The sequence below is a fragment of the Psammomys obesus genome, unplaced genomic scaffold (assembly GCF_907164565.1).
Source record: "Psammomys obesus unplaced genomic scaffold, mPsaObe1.curated_primary_1811, whole genome shotgun sequence".
Classification (NCBI taxonomy): domain Eukaryota; kingdom Metazoa; phylum Chordata; class Mammalia; order Rodentia; family Muridae; genus Psammomys; species Psammomys obesus.
This window is the reverse complement of record NW_026596134.1, coordinates 592,878-613,461: the sequence shown is the minus strand read 5'-3', so window position 1 is coordinate 613,461 and position 20,584 is coordinate 592,878. Positions and strand designations below refer to the sequence as shown.

The 20,584-nt window shown below is 51.0% G+C and overlaps 1 protein-coding gene across 5 annotated transcripts in view; it reads right to left on the bottom strand.

The window, feature by feature from the left end:
* Tmem179 (transmembrane protein 179) overlaps nt 1–19,805 on the bottom strand; it is a 52,960-nt gene extending 33,155 nt beyond the window's left edge. For all 5 annotated transcript variants that reach the window (XM_055592729.1, XM_055592730.1, XM_055592733.1 and 2 more), the window contains exon 1: nt 19,700–19,805. The gene's annotated coding sequence lies outside the window, so the exon portion shown is untranslated. The remainder of the gene's footprint in view (nt 1–19,699) is intronic.
* Nucleotides 19,806–20,584: the final 779 nt, after the last annotated feature.

Sequence of the window (20,584 nt, the reverse complement as noted above, 5' to 3'; positions counted from 1 at the left end):
CTCCTTCTCTCTATCCACTCTTCCATGGTTTCTCCCAGGGGATCTGGCCCAGCATGGCAAGTAGAAACCTGGTCCTCTTTAGGAATTCCTGTTCAAAGAACAGGGGAGGGCAGCAGAGCCTGGTGAACCCCTCCAGCCTGGGCGTCCCATTGGCCTGCCACCTGCTTCTGTTGATCAGCCTGGAGTCCTCATCTGGGCGAGCCTGCACCCCAACACTCCCAACCTTCTCCACTGAGTCAGAGGCCTGGACCTAGAGCTCCAGCCTGTGAGGAACCCTTACCCCATGGGGAGAGAACATGAATGTATACCTCCTCTTTCCCTGTGCAGCTTCCTGCAGGGATTAGCCACACACTACACACACACACACACACACACACACACACACACACATACACATACACCCTCGGCCCCTCTCTGCCTCACTCCTGACCCCAGGTGCCATCCCATAGTCTTTGGTACAGACGCAAAAGGCAGCCCACCACCCCCTACCCCTGCCTCACTGATGGCACTAAAATGAAACAACCTCATCCACAATCAAAGCCCAAGAGCGGTGAACAGTTGATTCTGAGTGGAGCCAGACCTTGAGAGGCTGTTTGGCAGTTCCCACAGGGAGGCACAGTTACACTGTCCTTGGCCAAAAAACCACCCTTCCTCTGTGGGGGAAGGTCATCCTCTTTGGCTGAGCGCACACTTCTGGAGCGATGCGAAGAACCACACATTTTCTTTACCTTCCTTCATGTTGGGCTGAGTGCTTCATGAGGAATAGGTCTGGCCCAAGTTCCTGACAGCTTCTAAGATGCTCGGTATCACATGATGGTAGGAGAGACTGCACCCACACCCAGGTTTATGCTAATGAGCTGCGCATGGGGCTGCCCACCAGAGGACTGCCCATGGGCTTGACAAGGTTGGAATGTTGAACCATGTGCGGTCAGCCCTTTCCTTGCAGGGTATCTGGGACTTGGATTGCCAACTGCTTACTCAGAAGTATGATGAACATTGACTCCTTCGCTTGTCGCTGTCACCTGGAGTGGCAGTAGGCTTGTTGGGCACAATGACCTCTAGCCAGTGGGGTCTGTGTTGGTGTCTGTGCAGTACTGCCTAGAAAAGAGCCTTGTGTAATTTTTTCAAAAACAAACAAACAAATAAATAAATAAAGGTGTTCACCCCCTGATAGGTCACCAACAAACCAATGGTCTATCATGACTATTACAGAAGCATGGATGATGGAAAAGCAGCTTCATCACTGAAAAACTCCACCCCCCACGTGGGTGATGACATTATCAAAGTATAATGGAGTCTTACTCCCAACAAACCTTCACCTCTTGTACACTCTGGCACCCCCAAGACCACTGGCAGCTGTAGGGCAGAGGTTATGGGGACCTTGAATCACAGGCATGGGGCCAGCATGCTTCCTACCTCCTGTTTGTTTGTTTGTTTGTTTGTTTGTTTGTTTTATTTGAGACAGGGTTTCTCTGTGTAGCCTTGACTGTCCTGGACTCACTCTGTAGATCAGGCTGGCCTCAAACTCACAGAGGTCCACCTGCCTCAGCCTCCCAGAGTGCTGGGACTACAGGCTGCGCCACCGCTCCTGGCTCCTACCTCTTCTTACTAGGGACTTGCAGCAGCTTCATTGCCGTGAACAATTCCCGACGAGAAATACCTGTTAGGAGGAAGGTCTATTTGGGCTCAAGTTTTAGGGACACAGTCTCTTGTGATAGGGGAGTCAGCTCAGCAGAAACATGAAGCAGCTGGTCAGGCTGCATCGGCAGTCGGAAAGCAGAGCAGGGACAGGGAATGAGGCCAGGCTAAGAAACATCCAGGCCCTCTCCAGAGACTTCCCAGCTATACTCTGTTGGGTGGGAAATGGATTCAAACCCTTGGACCCCAGCGTGTGGCACTATTTAGAAAGCCTATGGAGCTTTCAGGAAGCACAGCCTTGCTGTAGGAAGAATGCCGCCAACAGTGGACTTTGAGGCTCATAGCCTTGCCCCACCTCCTGCTCACGGCCTCTGCTTCCTGTGTATGCCTGAGGTGTGACCTCAACTTCCTTGATCCTGCCTCCATCCCTTCCCCACCATCATAGACATCTAGCTCTCTGGGACTACAAGACAAAATAAACTCTTAAGTGGCCTTTGGTCACCGTGCTTCATCACAACAACAGAACATAGCACACCCTGCCTCAAGGTGTTGAGGTGAACATCTGAGGGCCAAGTGTTCAAACACACAAGCCTACAGAGACATTTCCCACTCACACCACCGTGCGAGCATTGACAGGCCGCAGATCTGGTGATCACTGCCTTGGTTCGCTTCTTTTGTTGTCATAACTGTGCAGCCACGCTACTCTGTAGGTTGCTCCAACAACTTCTGCTCTTTGATGGCTGGTGGTCCCAGCAGGCCCAGAACCACCTCACCACCGGCTCCACCCTTCCACCAGCTCTCACAGTCTTTCCCATGCCCGCTTCTTGATGCTCCACGGGCCTTGAAAGGGTGATCTAGACACGATCGCTTTCTGAGCGCTGGGTCACTGTGACATGACATAGACACCTACGCCCCGCTGTCTGGCTGGTTACAAATCTCATCAGTTCTAGCTCAGTCTCATCTTGGGTGCTCACATCTAAAACAAGAGTGTGTGGGGTCCTCAGCAAAAAGCACCTGGCCATCCAGTTCTGCTACAAACAACAGCAGCGGCAACAGTCCACGTGACAGTTAGCAGAGGGTCAGGGGTCTCCCTAACTAGCTCACAGGGGTGTAGCCCACCCTACTTAGCACTGGAATTTGCATCAAATGACTTTATAGCCTCTGACCAAGCTTTCCCCAGCCACACACAGCACCTCATGCCAACTCTTTAACTGTTGTTTTTACTCTTCTTTTACTGTTCAAACACTTCCCCAAAACTGTAAAACACTCAGGGATTACAGTGTTATATAAGGGAACTTTCTTATATTAAAGCGAGTGGGAAAGGTCTCTTAAAACAGACACAGTCAAATGTCCAAAGTAAGTGCCAACTGATCTTAGATCCCAGAAGCTAAGGGAAAACAAAACACCATCATCAACAAAAAAAAAAAGAATTAAGGTTCAATACAGTGTGGGAAAGACCCCATCACCTACTTCATTTGTTCTGTTAGAAGAATGAAGTTGGGTACAGAGATAAAGGTGAAAGGGGAAAGAACTTTAAGCAGCTCTCTAAAACACATGGTCCCTACAGCCTTTCCACCAGCCACCTCTCCCTACCGAAAGGACTTCGGTCTGGGCAAACAATCCTTCCCTTTACAGGCTCCTGCCTCACCCAGCCCAGCCACGAGGAAGCACCTCTTCACTTCACATCCTAAATTCCGCACTGTGACATGAGGGGGTATCCCCGCAGCAACACTCCCCCAGGAAACTCCCTGGTGGGAGAGCTGTGACATCTACTCTTCAAGGTCAGGCTTTTGACCTGCCCTGCTCGGTGGCTGTTCATCCACTGCTCCCCACTGTCCTTGGTGCTTGGGGTGCCGACATGAAGTGAGGCACACTCAGCTCCAGCATCTTCCGAAGCCCAAAGATTCTGCTCATTAGTAGAGGGTTAACAAATCTGCTGTCCAGGGTCTCCAGGCGCCTTGCACAGTCCTCAGCAGGCATTTCAGGAGAGAGTAACATGTTTTGTTTGGTTTGTGTTGTATTCCTCATATACCTGTTATGCAAGCTTTAAACCTTCCCAAATCTCACATGCACACACTTGGCCCTCTGTCAGTCTTCTCCCCAGAGAATCTGGCTCTACACAGATCTTGTCACTTGTCACACAGACAGAACTTTTCCTCCATTCTTCTCTCCTTTCATCTCCACCACGGCCCTCAGCAGCACCACAAAAGCCCCACAGAACTCTTGGGGTCCCTTGAACTAACTTTCTCCCTTCTCCTGTGAACACAGGCCTATCTCCTGGTGAAGTGAGCATCAGATACCACCTCCTGAACGTCCCATCTCCTTGCTTTCTTTCCTACCTCATTCTCTTACTCCTCACTGATTCTGATTCTATCCATGAGTTCCAAGGTTCCAATCCCAGAAGGAGCTCTTTAGCACAGGTCAAATTGATACTCTCTTCCCCTTGCACTCTTCCAGCTGTAAGAAATGGCAAGCTGGTACCCCATCTCATCCTTCCTCTTACCCACTTTTCCTGCCAAATCAGAACATAAGGTGCAGGATCACGGCGATACATCTATGTCCCATTGGAATCTCTCCCTCACACAAGCCAGTTCCTCTGGACAGTCCCGAAGCCTCAGCTGCATGCCTTAACACCCACAGCAGGGGTCACGCAACTTCTATTGCAGCAAAAGGCTTACCGGTCCATGGCATGTGGGGAAGGGTGGCTGGGCTGAGGCTGGCCTCCAAAGGCCTCAGATGGCCTACCTCGGCTGCATGTGCCATCACTTAAATAAGAACTTGTGCCTGCTCCTCCTAGGTGCATCTTTGGTTCCTTCAGATCTCCATTAGGGTACCAATTTATTGCTTTACTGTTCCTGGTGGAAAATGAAGAAAAAACTACCTAATTTCCCAGAGAGGGTACAAACAGACCGAAGAAATGGTTCCATCCAAATTAATTCATTTAATTAATTTTTTTAAATTCATCATAGTGAACCAATAAGTTTATTGGTTAAGGACCTCAGGTAAGATGGGTAAGGGTTTATTTATAGGAACATGGGTGACTAAAGGCAGCTGCTTCACCAAAAAAGTCTCACCCCAACATAGGTGACAACTCATAAAACCTGCATCTCTAGCTTCCCACCTTCAGTTAACCTTCCAGCTAATACACACACGCACGCACACACACACACACACACACACAAAGCTGGGAAGGAAGATGGAGGACTGCTGTGGCTGCTGGTTACCCTCCCTTCTCCTCCTACCCATGGAGTGTTAACATCTCCATTGCCATCCCATTGACCTCACGATGCCTGTATCATTTTGCTTATTCCATTGCCATGACTGTGGGACCAGGACATTCTCTGCCAGTCACCTCAGCAATGTACTCCAACATAGTACGTGGTCACATCAGATCTGGGAGCAATCACGCCACTACAATTTACACAAACAGGTGGATTCTCAGCCTGTGTGGACATGTCTGCCGTACAGCCCTGAGAGCAGTCCCGGCAGCCCTGGAGGCCTGGACAGCCAGGGCCTGCTGACAAAGCTCCACATGTCATTTGGAGGAGTTCTACTGGGGTTGTCTACAAGCCTTCTGGAAGGTTCCAGTCAGATCGAGAAGTACCAATGCCTTCAGACTGATGTCAGCCGCTCCACAGGGAACCTGAGAGACAGTTCATCTATTCAGGAGTGTGGCCTTCTGCACATGCTCCTCCCTGTGGCACCAGGAACGACTCTACTTGAAGAAACAAGGGCCCCAGTGACACCAAGCTGGAATCCAATTCTGAGGAGCCCAGTTCTGGGTGTTCAGACATTGTAGTACTGATTTCACCTGTTTTTATTTTCCTTTTTATGTATGCATAAGAGTGAGCTATGATAAAACCTATGATTAAATAAGTCCAAAGGAGTTCTTTGCTGAATATGAAGTAGGACTTCTGTATGATAAAGAATCATGTCAGGGCTTTACAGGCAGTGTTTTTTCTTTCTTAGAGCTGCATAAAACAACAGCCTACCTTCCAATCAACAGCACTGAACAAAGTGGTTAAAAAGTAATAGCATATGTCCATCAGAGAGGAGTGAGAGTGGCCCAGAGCTCAGCCGTGGGACTTACCAAGTCCACCGAAGGGCTTAGGGAAGTGGACTTCAGACAAAGAGTCACAATAGGCCTGGGGAGGGATCTGTAAATCTCAGTGCCTATTCATAACTTCTTAAACTCCCAGAAAGCTGTAAAGAAAAGGCCTCTCCTTCCCTTGGCGGTACCCATCTTCCCCACCCTCAAGACGTGTCAGACATAAAAGAGACTTCCCAGCTCCATGATCTGCACGACCAGAAGTCACAAGGACATTTCTTAACGCCTCACTTCCTAACATAATCCCTAAAGTCCTGGGCAGCAGTGCAAGTCACATAAAAGTAACAAGAGCTTTAAGATCGAGAGAGGAAGAGATAAAGCTGCCAGGACGTTCAGATAACAAGACACCTGGGTAGGAAATGTAACGGGATCAACAAAGTGCTGGAGCGAGCTACAGCTACAAGATAAAGCTGAAAAGATCAATAATATTCCTGCACACCACAGGACCCAGCTAGCAAACAAGACCTGCTCATGACAGCAGCTGAAGCAATTAAGTAGCTGAGAATTAAAGTACCAGAGAATGGGGGGGGGCCCTGTGAAAGGAGAGGGTGCCATGGTCAGACAGGGGCAGACGCTGGATAGCACCACCAACAATTGTCCCCAAATTAGTCTCCCTGTTAATGCCATGCAAATCACAGTTCCTGCAAGCTCTTTTCCAAAACTCTCGACAGCCCTATTCTTAGCCAGCCAAGGAAGAATAAAAGCCTGTGAATGGGGAAGCTGATTGGAAAGAAGGCCAGGGGAAGGGCGCGCTCTGCCAGGATGGAGACACGATACATAGCCATGGCAACTAAAAATAAAATGGCAGAATGCAGGCAAGGTGCTACCAAGGAACGTGTTGACTGAATAGGCACGAGAGAGCTCGTGTAGGTCAGGGGGCACCCCCAAGTCTGGGGGGCGCAGCAGCAGAGAAAGCAGCTAGTGATGTGGGGTAAGCTGAAGTTAGAGCCCCATCTTCAAAGGTGGCCACAGCTGGACGAAAGCCACACAAAGAGCAAAACAAAACGTGGGAAGGGCTGGATGGTGAACACAGGGCAGACGTGTGAGGACAGTGCTCAGGCCTAGAGATCCCCAGTCACCTCACCTCCACACTTGTCTTCAAAGTCAGCAAAGCAAAGATGCTGCTGGCCGCAGGACCTGGGCAGCCAGGAGCATGGCCTGAAGGCGCTCTGGCCCCAGAGGTCTGCACCAGCCTGCTGGGAGCCCTAGCAGGGGCACCACATCTAACCCCTTCCCCCAGCTTCTCACCATCGCCTGCCCACTAAATCCTGCTGAGATGTCCAGGAATCGGGGGCTAGCCCTTAGAACCACCAGCTTTGCAGCCGGAGGCAAGGGCCTTCACCGTGAGGTCTTTGCTAGTGTACTGAAGGTCAGCTGGAGCTGTTGGGGAACTTGGATTTGGAAAACACACAGGCCCTAAGTAAAGCAGGCAGGTTCTGGTTGGGGCCAGAGACGGCAAAGACATGAGGCCAGCCGAGCAGAGTCTGGTTAGCCCTCCTCTAAAGCATTCCCTGGAGACCCCACTTCCCCCCAAGGCCACCACAACCACCAGCTTCAAACAGGTTCTTTGAGGGGGAGGAGAAGCAATCTCGTTCATATAAATGTTTAACTAGGAATTAATATTTATGAGGCTCTTGAATGACGGGCTGTGGGTTTAATAAATATTAACACAGCCGGGCCTCCCCTCCCCCTCACTTGGTGTTGACACCTCTGTTTGTGTTGCATGCATTATTCAGCTCTGTCCCTGGGATGGGACCCACTCCTTGCTCCCTGGCTCCTGAGGGGAGGCCTACAGGCTCCAGGAGAAAAGCCACCAGACTAGGGATTTCCTGCTGCTGTCCCACCCCGCCCCAACTCTCCTGCTCCTTGCCTCTTATTCCTAGTTTAGCACAAGCACCACCACGACCAGAGGAATCCCAGTGTCCAGCCAGCATCAGTCACCTGGACTCCTGCCGGGCTTGCCCTCAGCCCCAAGAAACCCTCTTGGTTTGCAGGGCCTTCTGGAGGCTCCAGCCTGGCTTCGGGCAACGGAATCCCGGAATTACTAGAAAGGCCTTTCCAGCCGTGAGGCGTTAGCGGGGCTCTGGCGCCCTCGTGTGGCTACTGTGAGCACAGGCCGAATGAGAACGGGTTGGGAGACCAAGCCTGGGCTGGGGTCTCCCTGCAGTGGGTTTGCCAGTGTTCACTTCATGGCCTGGAACAACCCTAGCCCGGCTTCCCTCCTGGTCTGGATCACGTGACTCAGTCTGCTGAGTTAGGAATGGAGTCCTACACTGCCCTCTGCAGCTCCAGTCACCTCTGCCAATCTAGACGTTGTCACATAGGCGGGGCTGTCCCATCTATGAGATGACGCGTCTCTCTAGTAATGGCCTCTTGCAGACATAAGACAGGGCTGAGGGATCCCCAGGTATGCCTGGGGGACAGGCCTCCACACCCTTCCAGCTGCCTGGGTTAGGGAGGTAAGGAAGCAAGGTCACCAAGCAACTCCATTCCTTCCATACACGGAGCTGAGGTCTTGAAAGGCCAGCCCTCCCCTCGCCTGCTGAGGGGAGACAGACAAGAGCCTTGGTAAGAGTGGGCTGAGGAGGAGGGAGCATCCAGAGCCAAGGCACCTCCTAGAGGTGGGAAAGTCACGCATCAAAGATTCCAGTTGCAGAAAAAACAAAGACAAAGCCAAGAAAACAGACTCGGGAGGTAGGCCCAGCAGATTTCAAGGGCTCCTGGAAAGGCCCTCATCAGCCAAGACCTTCCACATGCCCTAGGCAGTTTTTAGAGGTGTGATAGGCAAGGCAGTGGGACCAGGCTTAGAGCCGGCAGTGGTTCCTGGAGAGAGGGGAAGCTAGGCTCCAACTGTGCTGAGAACGGCTTTGTTCGGCAGAGGGCAGACGTCAGATTCAATACACATTCACTCAGGGTGTCAGCCTGAGCCGGGTATGACTTCTGCCCCTTCATGAGGGTGGGTAGGGCCAGCCAGGCCAGCCCCCAAAGGGACAGAAAGCAATACTAATGGGCAGGCTTGGTGAACATCTCCCAGAAAAGGGCATCCTGACTGGACAAATGGCCCGGCAGCAGTCATCGCAACATCTGCTCTACAATCCAGGGCCGAGCCCGAAGGATAAATACTTTGAGCTGAGACCCGAAAGGGCCAGACCGGGATCTCCGTGCCCTGGGGGCCTGTGAAACTAGGAAGAGACCTGCTCCCCACAGCACAGGTGTCTCTGTACTGCCACTGCAGGTGCTGATTTCTCAAAGCGGCCTCTGCCGGAGCTGGCTTTCCATCACTAAGGGATAGAAAGCCCTGCCCCTTTGGGGGAAGACTACAACTGTTAAAAACCTAAGGAGGGTGCAGGAGGCTCCTGGCCACAAGAAGCCCCCTCACTCCTATCATCCTGCTCCCAGCCCCGGGAAGGTTCTGATTCCTGGGTGGAAAAGGATGCCCGCCCACCTTTCCCTCCCCCGCCTCGGAAGAACCCTCCCTCCAGTAGGTCCTGATACCTGTAGGAAAGACCACAGACCAGGTGTTCTGACAGACGAGAAGAGAAAAACTCTATGTAAAATGGCTATGTAAAATGGCTATCACAGAAGGTGAGGGTTGGGGGAGGGGCAGCAATGGCATGAAACATCTTCTGTTCAGTTAAAAGTGCCCATTGCATGTGCTTTGGGTATCTGTGCCCAGGACCCTTCTCACTCAGCAGTAAGGCTTTTCACAGACAGATATTGTGACTCACATAAACTGCCTGCCCCAGACTCCCCACCCCCTGAAGAGGGAGGGTGTGCTGGGAGGAAGCCAGAGTAGACGGCTCAGAGCACAAAATAACCCAGTGTTCTAGAATATACAGCAGCCAGGGTCATGGCCAGGGTCAGACCATGTTCTTCAGGGAACAGAAACAACCAGATCCACAGTATCTGAACCAGGAGAGCCAAGGTGAAGACAGGGAGAGCAAAGCCCCATCTTCCCCCTCTCCTGAGCCTTCAGTTGACCTGGTGCGTCGCCCATGGAGAGGAACACCGTCGTGGCGTCCCTCTGCTTTGTTTAAATAGCCAATGCCACATGACCTAGGAGATGACTCAGGGCCAGACCAAAGCGGGTGACTCCCAGGATGCCCACGACCACCGTGCAGCGCACACAGGAGCAGCAGCCAACCATGGAGCCGTCGCATCAAAAGCCTCCGGCCTTGCAGGCCGAGGACTGAGGAGGCCTGAGCCTCCGGGAGAGGGTGCAGGGGACAGCAGGCCTTGGAGAAGAATGGTGCAGCCCCCAGGATGACCTCCGGTGGGTATTTGTGAGCCCTGTTGCTTCCTGGTTTTCAAATTTCTCTCCAGTGGCTTTTGTTGTCCCAAATCCTTAAGGAGCAAAACCCCGCACAATCTTGGAGGAAATTGAATTCAGAAATTAGATGCAAGGCTTGGCAGAGACCTTGGCGGAGCCCCCGACAGGGCGAGACAGACACATCCACGGAGACCACATCACAGTTATTAACCTTTGCTCTGGAGCATATGGAGAAGAGCTGCTAGACACACAGGCAGAGATTTTCTAAACCACAGTCGCAGTGGGAGACTTCAACATACCTCATCAGTAATTGCCAGATCAAAAACACGAGTAAAGGAAAGGGGTATTAATAGAACAATTAGCCACATAAATTAACAGATATGCAGGCCTCGGAAGAAAGCTGTGCTCCTTTCAAATACTAAACAAACACACAAAAGAGCATTGCAGGAACTTTGAGTAAAGCTGAGCAGATTCTTAGAAGGGAGGTGGCCCAGCAGCTCTGAGCACAGGACAAAAAATCATAGACGTAACCACAGACGTGTGTGTGCATGTGTGTGTGAGTCCATACGTGTGGGTACATTTGTGTGTGATTGTATGTGTGTATCTGTGCATGTGTGTAAGTGAGTGCATTTGCATATATGAGTGCATTCGTGTGTGAGTGCATATGTGTATGTGTGTGCAAGTGTGTTTGTATGCGAGAGAGAGAGAGAGAGAGAGAGAAAGAGCATGCGCACATGTGGATGCAAGTGTGTGTGTGTGTGTGTGTGTGTGTGTGTGTGTGTGTATCTGTGTTCAAGAGGCTGGCAGCCAGAGCTGGAGAGATGGCTCAGAGGTTAAGAGCACTGGCTGTTCTTCCAAAGGTCCTGAGTTCAATTCCCAGCCACCACACGGTGACCACAACCAACTATAGTGATCTGGCCTCTCTGGCATGCAAGCACATATGCAGGCAGAACACTGTATATGTAATAAATAAATCCTATAAAAAAAAACTGTATACTTTAAAATAAAAAAAAAAAGAGGGAGTCAGCCAGAGGACAGCTGTGCTGTCATTTCTCGGGTCTGTCTGTCTCTTTCTAGCCGTCTCTCAGTGGCTCCACTGCCTCTGTGCAGAGGCAGAGCACAAAGAAGGAAGGGCAGGCTCAGGACTCTCACATCTCTGCCTCCCTAACACCTAACACCGGCTTGCACAAAATCATACCGCGGCTTCTGGGCATGGGGGGGGGGGTGCTGCACTGAGGAACTCATGGCAGCCTGGTTGCCGGTCCAAGACCTGCATCAGATCCAGAGCCAACGCCCAACAAGGAGGGCAGAAGCCCAGGAGTCACCCCCAGCTCTGAGGAGCCAGCGACAGCGGACGGATGGCTCCCGAGGGTGGGAGCCGGGCTTCTCTATCGCTGTGGCTCCTCGTAGGCCATCTCCAGTAAATGACCCCACACCCAGGAGCACGTGAACAGCACAAGCTGGACTCCGGGGATTATCAAAACGGCACAAAATAGGACATGAAGTTAGGGAGAGGGAGGTGGGGTGGGTCTTGGAGCAGTCAGGGAGAGGCGTGTAGAGTGATTATGATCAGAATACATTTTAGGAAATTTTATTTTAAAAGGAAAAAAAGTTCAATTTCCAATCTACTTAGCAAAATGGTCAAAGACATGGATGGAGACTACACTTGACCCTCTGCTCTTGAAGGCTGGTTGAGTCTGCTTCTGTGTCCCCAGAGTGAGGACCAGGTCACCACCTGCACATCCGTCTTCTGAGTACTAGAGGCAGTGAAACATTAACACACAGTCAGCGCAGTAGAACGGCCACACTAGCACAGGGAGACAACATCCGAAAGACTCAGACTTACAGAAAAAATGCCACATCACACTGCCACCCTTGACTAAGTATAATGAAGTCACTGCCTCTCAAAAACCATGAATGTGGAGGCTAGAGGGATGGCTCAGCAGTTAAGAGCACTAGTTGCCCCTTCCGAGGACCTGGGTTCAATTCCCAGCACCCCACATGGCCGCTCACAACCATCTACAACTCCAGTTCCACAGGATCTGACACCCCCTTCAGGCCTGTGCGGGTACTGCACACACACACACGGTGCATATACAAACATACAACTAAAACACTCATAAAATAAAAATAAATTGCTATTTAAAAAATAATGGGCCAGGCAGTGATGGCACCCACCTCTAATCCCAGCACTCAGGAGGCGGAAACAAGAGGATCTCTGCATTCCTGACCAGCCTGGTCTACAGAATAGCCAGGGTTACACAAAGAAACCTTGTCTCAAAAAAATAAATAAATAAAAACAAATGAAGGAAGGACCAGGGCTAGGAATGGCCCAGCAGTAGAATGCCTACCTAGCAGGTGTGAGGCCCTAGGTTCTGCCCACAGCACCACAGTAAACGTGTGTGCATGTATTACACTATTGGCTTAAGAAACACCTGGATTAGTAAACCACACCTCTGTAGTGCCTGGGAGGGTGTTTCCAGAGAGGATGAGATTTTAGGGGAAATCTCTGGCTCAATCCATGATGGATTCAAATTGTTAAGGCATTCTTGGGAAGAGGTTGGACAGGTGGGGCATGGTCAGAAGACAGGGGTTGTTGGAGGCTTGCCCTCAGAGGGTCTGTTCTGACCCTGGCTCCTTCCTGTCACTCTCTGCTTCCTGGCTGCTGTGAGGTGAGCAGCTCTCTCCCAGCAAGCCCTTCCTGATTGATGTTCTGCCTCTCCACAGGCATAAAATAATAATAATAATAAATTTTAAAAAGCAGTGGAGCCCATGACCCCAAGCTTAAACCTCTGAAATTGTGATCAAGTCCCTACCCGCCCCTGTTAGACTGTTTCTCTTGAGTTCTTCTCAGAGGAAAGAAGTTCAGTTTTGTATAGCAGCAGAATTTCGTACTAGTATGATAAACTTTGTGCTGGAAACTATTTCGAGTGTGTGTGTGTGTGTGTGTGTGTGTGTGTGTGTGTGTGTGTGTGCGCGCGCGCACGTGAGCGAAATGGCTGGGTGTGGGGGTCAATCCCAATTACCTGCCCACTTTTGGGCTTAAATGGTGCAAGCACTAAGAACTTTGTTCACACAAACAAGCTCATGGAGACAAAGGGAGCTTTGTCACAGAGATTCCCAAACCACACAAAGCTCCATTATCAGAAAGGATGGGAGAGGCCCGCTGACAGGAAAGGCCATGGGCCAGGCAGCCAGGGCTTCTGTCTATGAAGGGCTTTGTTTTAACCCCCGTGCCACCTTTACAACGCAGGTGGGAATCCGGGTGCAGAAGTCAGAGGGAAAATCCTGGACAGCTCAAGCCAGCCTTGGGCCTTGCAAACCTGCCACCCTGTGGTCATTAACAGAGGAGAGTGATGCCCCATATGGCCACCAGAGAGCGCCGTGCCAACAAAGGCATGCGTGCAGCGAAGGCATCCTCCTTCTGCTACCCAGCCCAACCCTCCCAACCCACAGCCTTGGCTCATCGGCTCCGCCCTGGAGCAAAAACCCCATGATCTGGGAACCAGGTGGCCTCAGGAAACCTGGAAACTCTGGCCTGGTGATATTTTCCTTAGCTGGGCTTGTCCCCACCCCTGCACAAGCTGGTGTCCTGCTAGAACCGGAGTCCGTGAAAAGGACCCAGGATGAGGGGCCACCACTGACACAGGGCCCTCCTTCTGAATGCTGCAGAGCCTATGTCCCTGCTCCAAGGCACATAAGAAAAGGCAGGGGCAGCTCAACAGCAGCATATTTGTCCCAAGTCCAAAATGCAATGGGTTCCATTCCAAGCAACAAGAAAAAGGAGGTGAAAGGGAGCTTCTCACCTAAGGCTGGCTACACCCAAAGCAAACCTGGTAGGAACAAGGCCAGGTAGGTGTGCCTGGCTGCTGTGGAGTGGTGCTGGGCCTTGGAAGTATCATTGGTCCCCTACACAGTGCATGCTGCTGCTGGGTCCCTTCCCCACTGCCCTGGAGCCTCAGACATCACCCACCTCCCCCTGGAACTGCCTCACCTCCCTGGGCTTCCATTTGACCATCTGAAAGGCAGCGGGGGTTGGGGGGGGGGTGGCTGACTCAGAAGAGTGAGCTGTGAGTGTGACCAGGTAACCTCAAGGTGCTGGCACAGATCGGGTGCTCAGAATACAGCACTCTCCTTCCTGCCCCCCAAGTCCAGGGCATCAGCCAGGAGGCCTTGGGCTCCATTTGTTGCACTGTTGATAATGTCCCTCCCTGTTGCCTACCATCTGACTGGGCTGAGTCCTCAACCCAGCCTGCAGCTCCTGGCAGGGTCAGCTCCAGCTGCAGGAAGGAGAGGCCCATTGGGGAATCATCAGTCCTGCTCTGAGAACTTGGTGGGACCTAACCAGCCCTCTCTCCAGACGCTGAGCATTCTGGCTGCTGGGTGAGCTCTGCTCCTTCCTCCCTGGCCGAGGGGGAAACCAGCAAGGAAACTGCCGCCAGGGCTTCCATGAGCACTCACTATAAAGTCTCAATATGGACATGGGCACTGGGGGTCTTGGGACCAGTGGGTCTCTGAGTACCGCCAAGGACAGAACAGGCTAATATGAGCCAGGGCCAGGGATGTCCCCAGTCTGATTTGGGTGGCCAGGCATAGCTTTGGGGCTCAAGCTCAGGGGAAAGGACCCTATGGTTGGGTGAAAAGATGCTATCCAGCAGAAAGTTGCAGGAATTGACGCCATGGACCCCAGTTCACACAAGAGGATGCTACTGAGCCTCCAGGACCCCAGCCCCAGCCAGCCATCCTACTTGCACTGCGCAGCTACAAGACAGTGGTATCTGTTGGTATAGATGAAGACCACAGGATTCTGGAAAGGGTCCTCCAGGGCTATGGTAGGCTGGTAGGGTGGGCCTAGCTTCTGTCAACTCTGGTCCTCCACTCTCCCCTGATGTCTGTGGCTATGGCAATGCTGTGCTTGGAGGAGGCCTGAGCCACATTCACCAGCAGTGGAGGATGGATGGGCTCTGGGTTTCCCGTCCTCTCCAACATCTGCTTCAGTCTAGCCTTCCTGTGGGATATGAAGTATGCTTCTCTTATCTTGGCTTTGATTTTTTTACTCCCTGCATGCTGAATGTCTCTTCATGGGCTTGGGTCATTCATGCATCCTTAAAAAAAAAAAAAAAAAAAGGCTGCATCTTCTTGGCCATTTTTCTTTTAAATCCTTTTTTTGCTGCTATTGCAATCTTGATCTCATCCTTCTTATCTTCCTCTTCTTCCTTCTGTTTGAAATAAAATCTCCCTTGCAGTCCAGGCTCACCTAAAAATCACAGTGTAGCCCAGGCTGGCACCATACTCACAGTTATCCTCCTGCCTCAGTCTCCCGGGAGCTGGGATTACAGGTGTGAACCACTCACTTTTAATTTATTTTAGATTTAGATGCTCTTCTGTGTATGGGCGTTTTTGCAGGCATGTATACATTTGCACTGCATGCCTGGTGCTCACAGAGGCTGGAAAAGGGCACTGGGTCCCCTGGAACTGGAGCTACAGATGGTTATGAGCCAGCATGTGAGTTCTGGGAACAAACCCCCAGTCCTCCGCAAGAGCAACAAGTGCTCTAACCTCCGGGGCCATCTCTCTGGTCCTTAAAACTTGCTGCAATTTTACAGCTCTGCTTATGTGTTTATTTGTGTGGGAGGGCAGAGTATAATTGCCCAGAATCGGTTTTCTCCTCCAGCGCTGGATGCCAGGGCTTGAATTCAGGATGTTAAGCTTGGTAAGGTTAAACACCTTTTACCCACTGAGCCGGCTCGACAGCGCATTTTTTTTAACATGTATATAATTTATTATTTTATTCACTCCCCATTACCCTTTCTTATCCCCATCCTACTCCCTCTGGGTCCCTTCAACAAGTCATCACCCTCCTACACCTATGACCTCTTTTTATGACACAGAGTTTAATTAGTGATGCCTGGGTGAGCGTGGGTGTGGAGCAAGCTCAGCCTAACCAACAGCCAAGCTACCTCACTGGGACACATGCGCACACGCGCGTGCACACACACACACCTCCCGCTCCTGCAGCTGCCATTAGCTGCAGATAGCTCCTCTCTGAGCCCTGAGCCCCAGCAGCCCCTCCCCCTCTGTGCTAGAACGTTCAGCTGATCTCATACAGGCGGCTGCAGCTGCAGTGCGCCCACGATGGCAACAGCACGCTGGGTCAGCATTTCACACACTGTCCCGTCTCCGTCTCCTGTATCCCTCCCCCCTCTCATTCCACGGTGGTCCCTGAGTTGTTGTTGTTTTTTTTTGGGGGGGTGACATAGATGTCCCAATTAGGCTGAGCCCTTGAAAGTCAGTTCTCAGCTGTGAGTCTCTGCATTAACTGCTGACCACTGCAAAAAGAAGCTTTCCCAGCCAAGGCTGAGAACAGCACTAATTCTCTTGTCATTTTTAAAATGTTTATCTTTATCTTATCATTGTCCCTTGTTCACTCTACATTCCTTTTACTCCACTTTCTACACTGTTTTTTTGTTGTTGTTTTTTTTTTTCCGTAGTCTTTTCTAAGTCCTTCTAACTGCTCTCCAGGTTTTATTAACCTCATTTATATGCTGGCCTGTGGTGTCACTGCTGTCCTGGTTCACCTCTGTCTTAGTGTATGAGGCCTGGCCCAGATCAGGAGACAGTCCAACACAGTGGTCTGTGAAGTACCATTCATTGCAGACTTACAGAATGAATCATGGCCCCCAACAACAGCAAGACCAGGAATCCCCATGATCCTGGGTAGAGAGAGCCAGTCTATATGGTAAGGATGAAAAGGTGACTTTGTCTTGTCTGGAATGTTCCTGGTTTGTCTTAACTACAGTCTAAAACCAGGTGTGCCTCTGGGGACAAGGTCACCTGTGTGCCTCTGGGGCCATGGTTAGCTGTGGACCTCTGGACCAAGGTCAGCTCTGGCCTCCAGTGTGATTCTGATGAAAGCTAGGGCTGGCTGTGATTTTTTTGTGTGTGTTTTATTGTTAAACGGTTGCTAGGATCAATGTGAGGGAAACCTATTGGGGTTCCCCAGGGCAACTATGATGGTTAAGACTTCAGTCATCCACAGTGAGGTCAAACAGAGCCCTATAATTGCTTTAATGTTCTGAAGCCAGTTTGGAGTGCCAGGTCCTGCCTCTGTGCATGGTAGCTGACTTCCCAGACTGCTGTGGCCCCTGGATCCTGAATCCTAGATCCTGGATTTCTGCTCAGTGGAATTGTAGCCAATTGGGCTGGCCAGCACAGCTGGGAAGGTTCTAGTGTTGAACTCCAGGGCAGGATCAGAAAGGGGGACAATTAAATGATAGAAGTCATTCCACCATGGGAACACGGGGCGTGTTGAAAGAAGCTGCCACGGAAATGCCAACAGGAAACTGCAGCTGGAAGCCAGTCCCATGGCCCTCCTGAGCCTTCAGGGGTCATTGCCCAGCTGCCCCAGTCACTAAAGAAGCTGTACAGCAGGCTCCCACACCAGCTGCTCTCAGCCTACTCCAGAAACCAAGAGAAAACCCTGGGCATTCTCCAAAGAAACCAGAGCTAGAGTGCTCTTCCAGGTTCCGTAGGGACCAGTCCATCTGTGCGAGGTGTGTCTGCCCTGTCCTGAAAGGACCCTCCTGTACAGGCCTGAGCTGTGACAGCAGCTGGTCCAGATTCCCCAGTTCAAACCCAGAGTCTCTCCTTCTATCGCATCCTATAGCTCCTGACCTCTCCTGACCTCTCCTGTGACTCTTCTTTTCTTCCCTCTCTCCCTTCCTTCCTTCTCAGCTCTTCTTCAAGCTATGGCCTACTCAGCTTCCTCATGCCCTCTAGATTCCGCTGAATTTTATTCAGCTGCCCAAGCCTGTCCCTCCAACTGACCTAGGGAGCAGCTGAGGAGTCTAGGAGTCTCCAGGCCACTGGGGCCCCCAGGCCCCCAGGCCCCCAGGCCCCAGAGGCTCCAGGATGGCACCTTCCAGCCGTTCTGGGCATGGGGTGTCTCTATTCATGTCATCCTGCAGGTTCCATGTGGCTTAGCAGGTTGGAGCCACGTGTCCCATGTCCTTGTCCCAGTCCAGATAGTACAAGGGGTCAATAGCCTGTGGCCAGGAAATCAATCAGTGTGGCAGGTGGGTACAGGGCTGTCTTAGCTAGTGTTACTATTGCTATGATGAAACACCATGACCAAAAACAAGTTGGGAAGATGTGGTTTGAATAAGAATGGCCCCCTATACTCATATATTTGAGTGCTTAGTCATCAGGGAATGGAACTACTTAAGAAAGGTTGGAAATCTGGATTGGGGAGGCCTTACTGGAGGAAGTGTGTCACTGGAGGTGGGCCTTGAGGTTTAAAAAGCCCAGGCCCAGTGCCTCTCTCTTCCTGCTGCCTGAAGATCCAGACGTAACATTCTCAGCTGCTTCTCTAGCACCATGTCTGGTGGCATTCTGATGCGCTTCCGTGCCATGACAGGACTAAACTTCTGCTGTAAGCGAAGCCCAAGTTAAATGATTTCTTTTATAAGAGTCTGAAGTTCATAGTGTCTCTTCACAGCAATAGAACACTGAATAAGACAGAGGAAAGAGTTTATTTATCTTAGTCCATCATTGAAGAAAGTCAAGACAGAGACTCAAGCAGGACAGGAACCTGGAGGCAGGAATTGAGGCAGAGGCTGTGGAGGGTGCTGCTTCCTGACTTGCTCCACATGGCTTGTTCAGCCTGCTTGCTTGCTTTCTTTCTTTATTTCTCTCTCTCTCTCTCTCTCTCTCTCTCTCTGTCTTTTTGTTGTTTGCTGTGTTTCGTTTTGTTTTATGAGATAGGTTCCCTCTATCTAGCCTGGCCGTCCTGGAACTCACAGAGATCCACCTGCCTCTGCCACCTAAGTGCTGGGATTAAAGGCCACAATACAACTTAGTACCACCAACCCACAATGTCCCAGGCCCTCTCATTTCCATCATTAATTAAGAAAATACCCTAGAGGCCTGCCTACAGCCTGATCCAATGGCATCTTCTCAGTTGAGGCTCCTTCCTGTCTGATGACTCTAGCTTGTGTCAGTTTGACACAAAGGGGAAAGGAAGGGAAGGGACAGAAAAGAAAGAGCCAGTGTGAGGAGCAAAGGGAGAAAAGAGAAATCCAGACTCGGGATGGCTTAAACCATGTGTGTACAGAACGGACAGGAGGAGATATGCAGTGGTTCATCCCTGCTTAGAGATGACTGCGCTGGGCAAGCAGAAGGGCCACATGGGATAGCTTTCTGTTCCATTTTGCTGTGAATGTAAAACTGCTCTTTGATATAAAGTATGCTTTAAAAAGCCCTCTGTAGCACCTTACTGTGTTGTACAAATTTGATAAGAGTTGAAAGTTCAGGAGCTAAGAATGTGACTTAGCTGGTAAAAACTGTCTACGAAAGCCGAGCACCCAGAGTCAGTCCCTGGTGCCCACATAGAAAGCCTGATGCCATGGTGCACACCTCTAATACCAGCATTCCTAGAGCAAGAGGAAAGGTGGAAACAGGAGAACTGCCTAGGTGCTTGGAAGCCCGCCAGCCTGGAGCACGCTGCAGAGCAGAAACAAGGGAGGCCCGCCCCGACACTGTGGAAGGTGAGAACTGCACCCCCAAAGGTCTGCTCTGACCTCCGTGTTCCTGAAGAGGTGCCTACATCCGCATACATACTGTCTTAGTCGGGGTTTCCATGGCTGTGCTGAAAACTTGGGAAGGAAAGGGTTTGTTCCGCGTACAGTTCTAGGTGACAATCCCTGACTGAGGGAAGTCAGGACAGGAACTCACACAGGGCAGGAACCTGAGGCAGGAGGTGATGCAAAGGCCATGGAGGAGTGCTGTGCTGGCTTGCTCCTCCTGGCTCACTCAGCTGCTTTCTTATAGAACCCGGAGCATTAGCCCAGGGATGGCTCCTCCCACATCAATCATTAACTAAGAAAATGCCTCACAGCTGAACCTTACGGAGACATTTTCTCAATTGGTGCTCCCTCCTAGCCAGCACTGGGCTGGGTGTGGTGGCGCACACCTGTAATCCCAATGTTGGAGAGGCAGAGGCAGGCAGATCTCTGTGAGTTTGAGGCCAGCCTGCTCTACAAAATTAGTCCAGGACAGCCAAGCCTACACAGAGAAACCCTGTCTCAAAAAAAACCAAACACACACGTATACAAATAATGCCACCGAATGTTTAGGAATACAAATTCTCATTGAAACTAGAAACTCAGCTGGGTGTGGTGGCACACATCTATAATTCCTGTTCTAAGAGATCGACAGGGAGGACTGTGAGTCTGAGGCCAGTCTGGACTTATATCAGAGAAAAACAGGAAATTCAGTTGTCATTTCATGCTTGCTAGGATGAATATGGCCAAAAACATCCTAAAATGGATGGGCTATGGTGGTGCATACCTTTAATCCTCGAACTCTGGAGGCAGAGGCAGGTGGATCTCTGTGAGTTCAAGGTTAGCCTGGCCTATGTGGTGAGTTCCAGGCTATCGGGGGCTACATGGTAAGGTCCTGTCTCAGAAAATAATCCTAACATAATGAGGGGTAGAGGAGACTTGTGCCCTGTTGGTGGGAATGTTGGGGTGCAGGCTTCCAGAAAACAGTGTGGCAATTAAAGGTGAGGT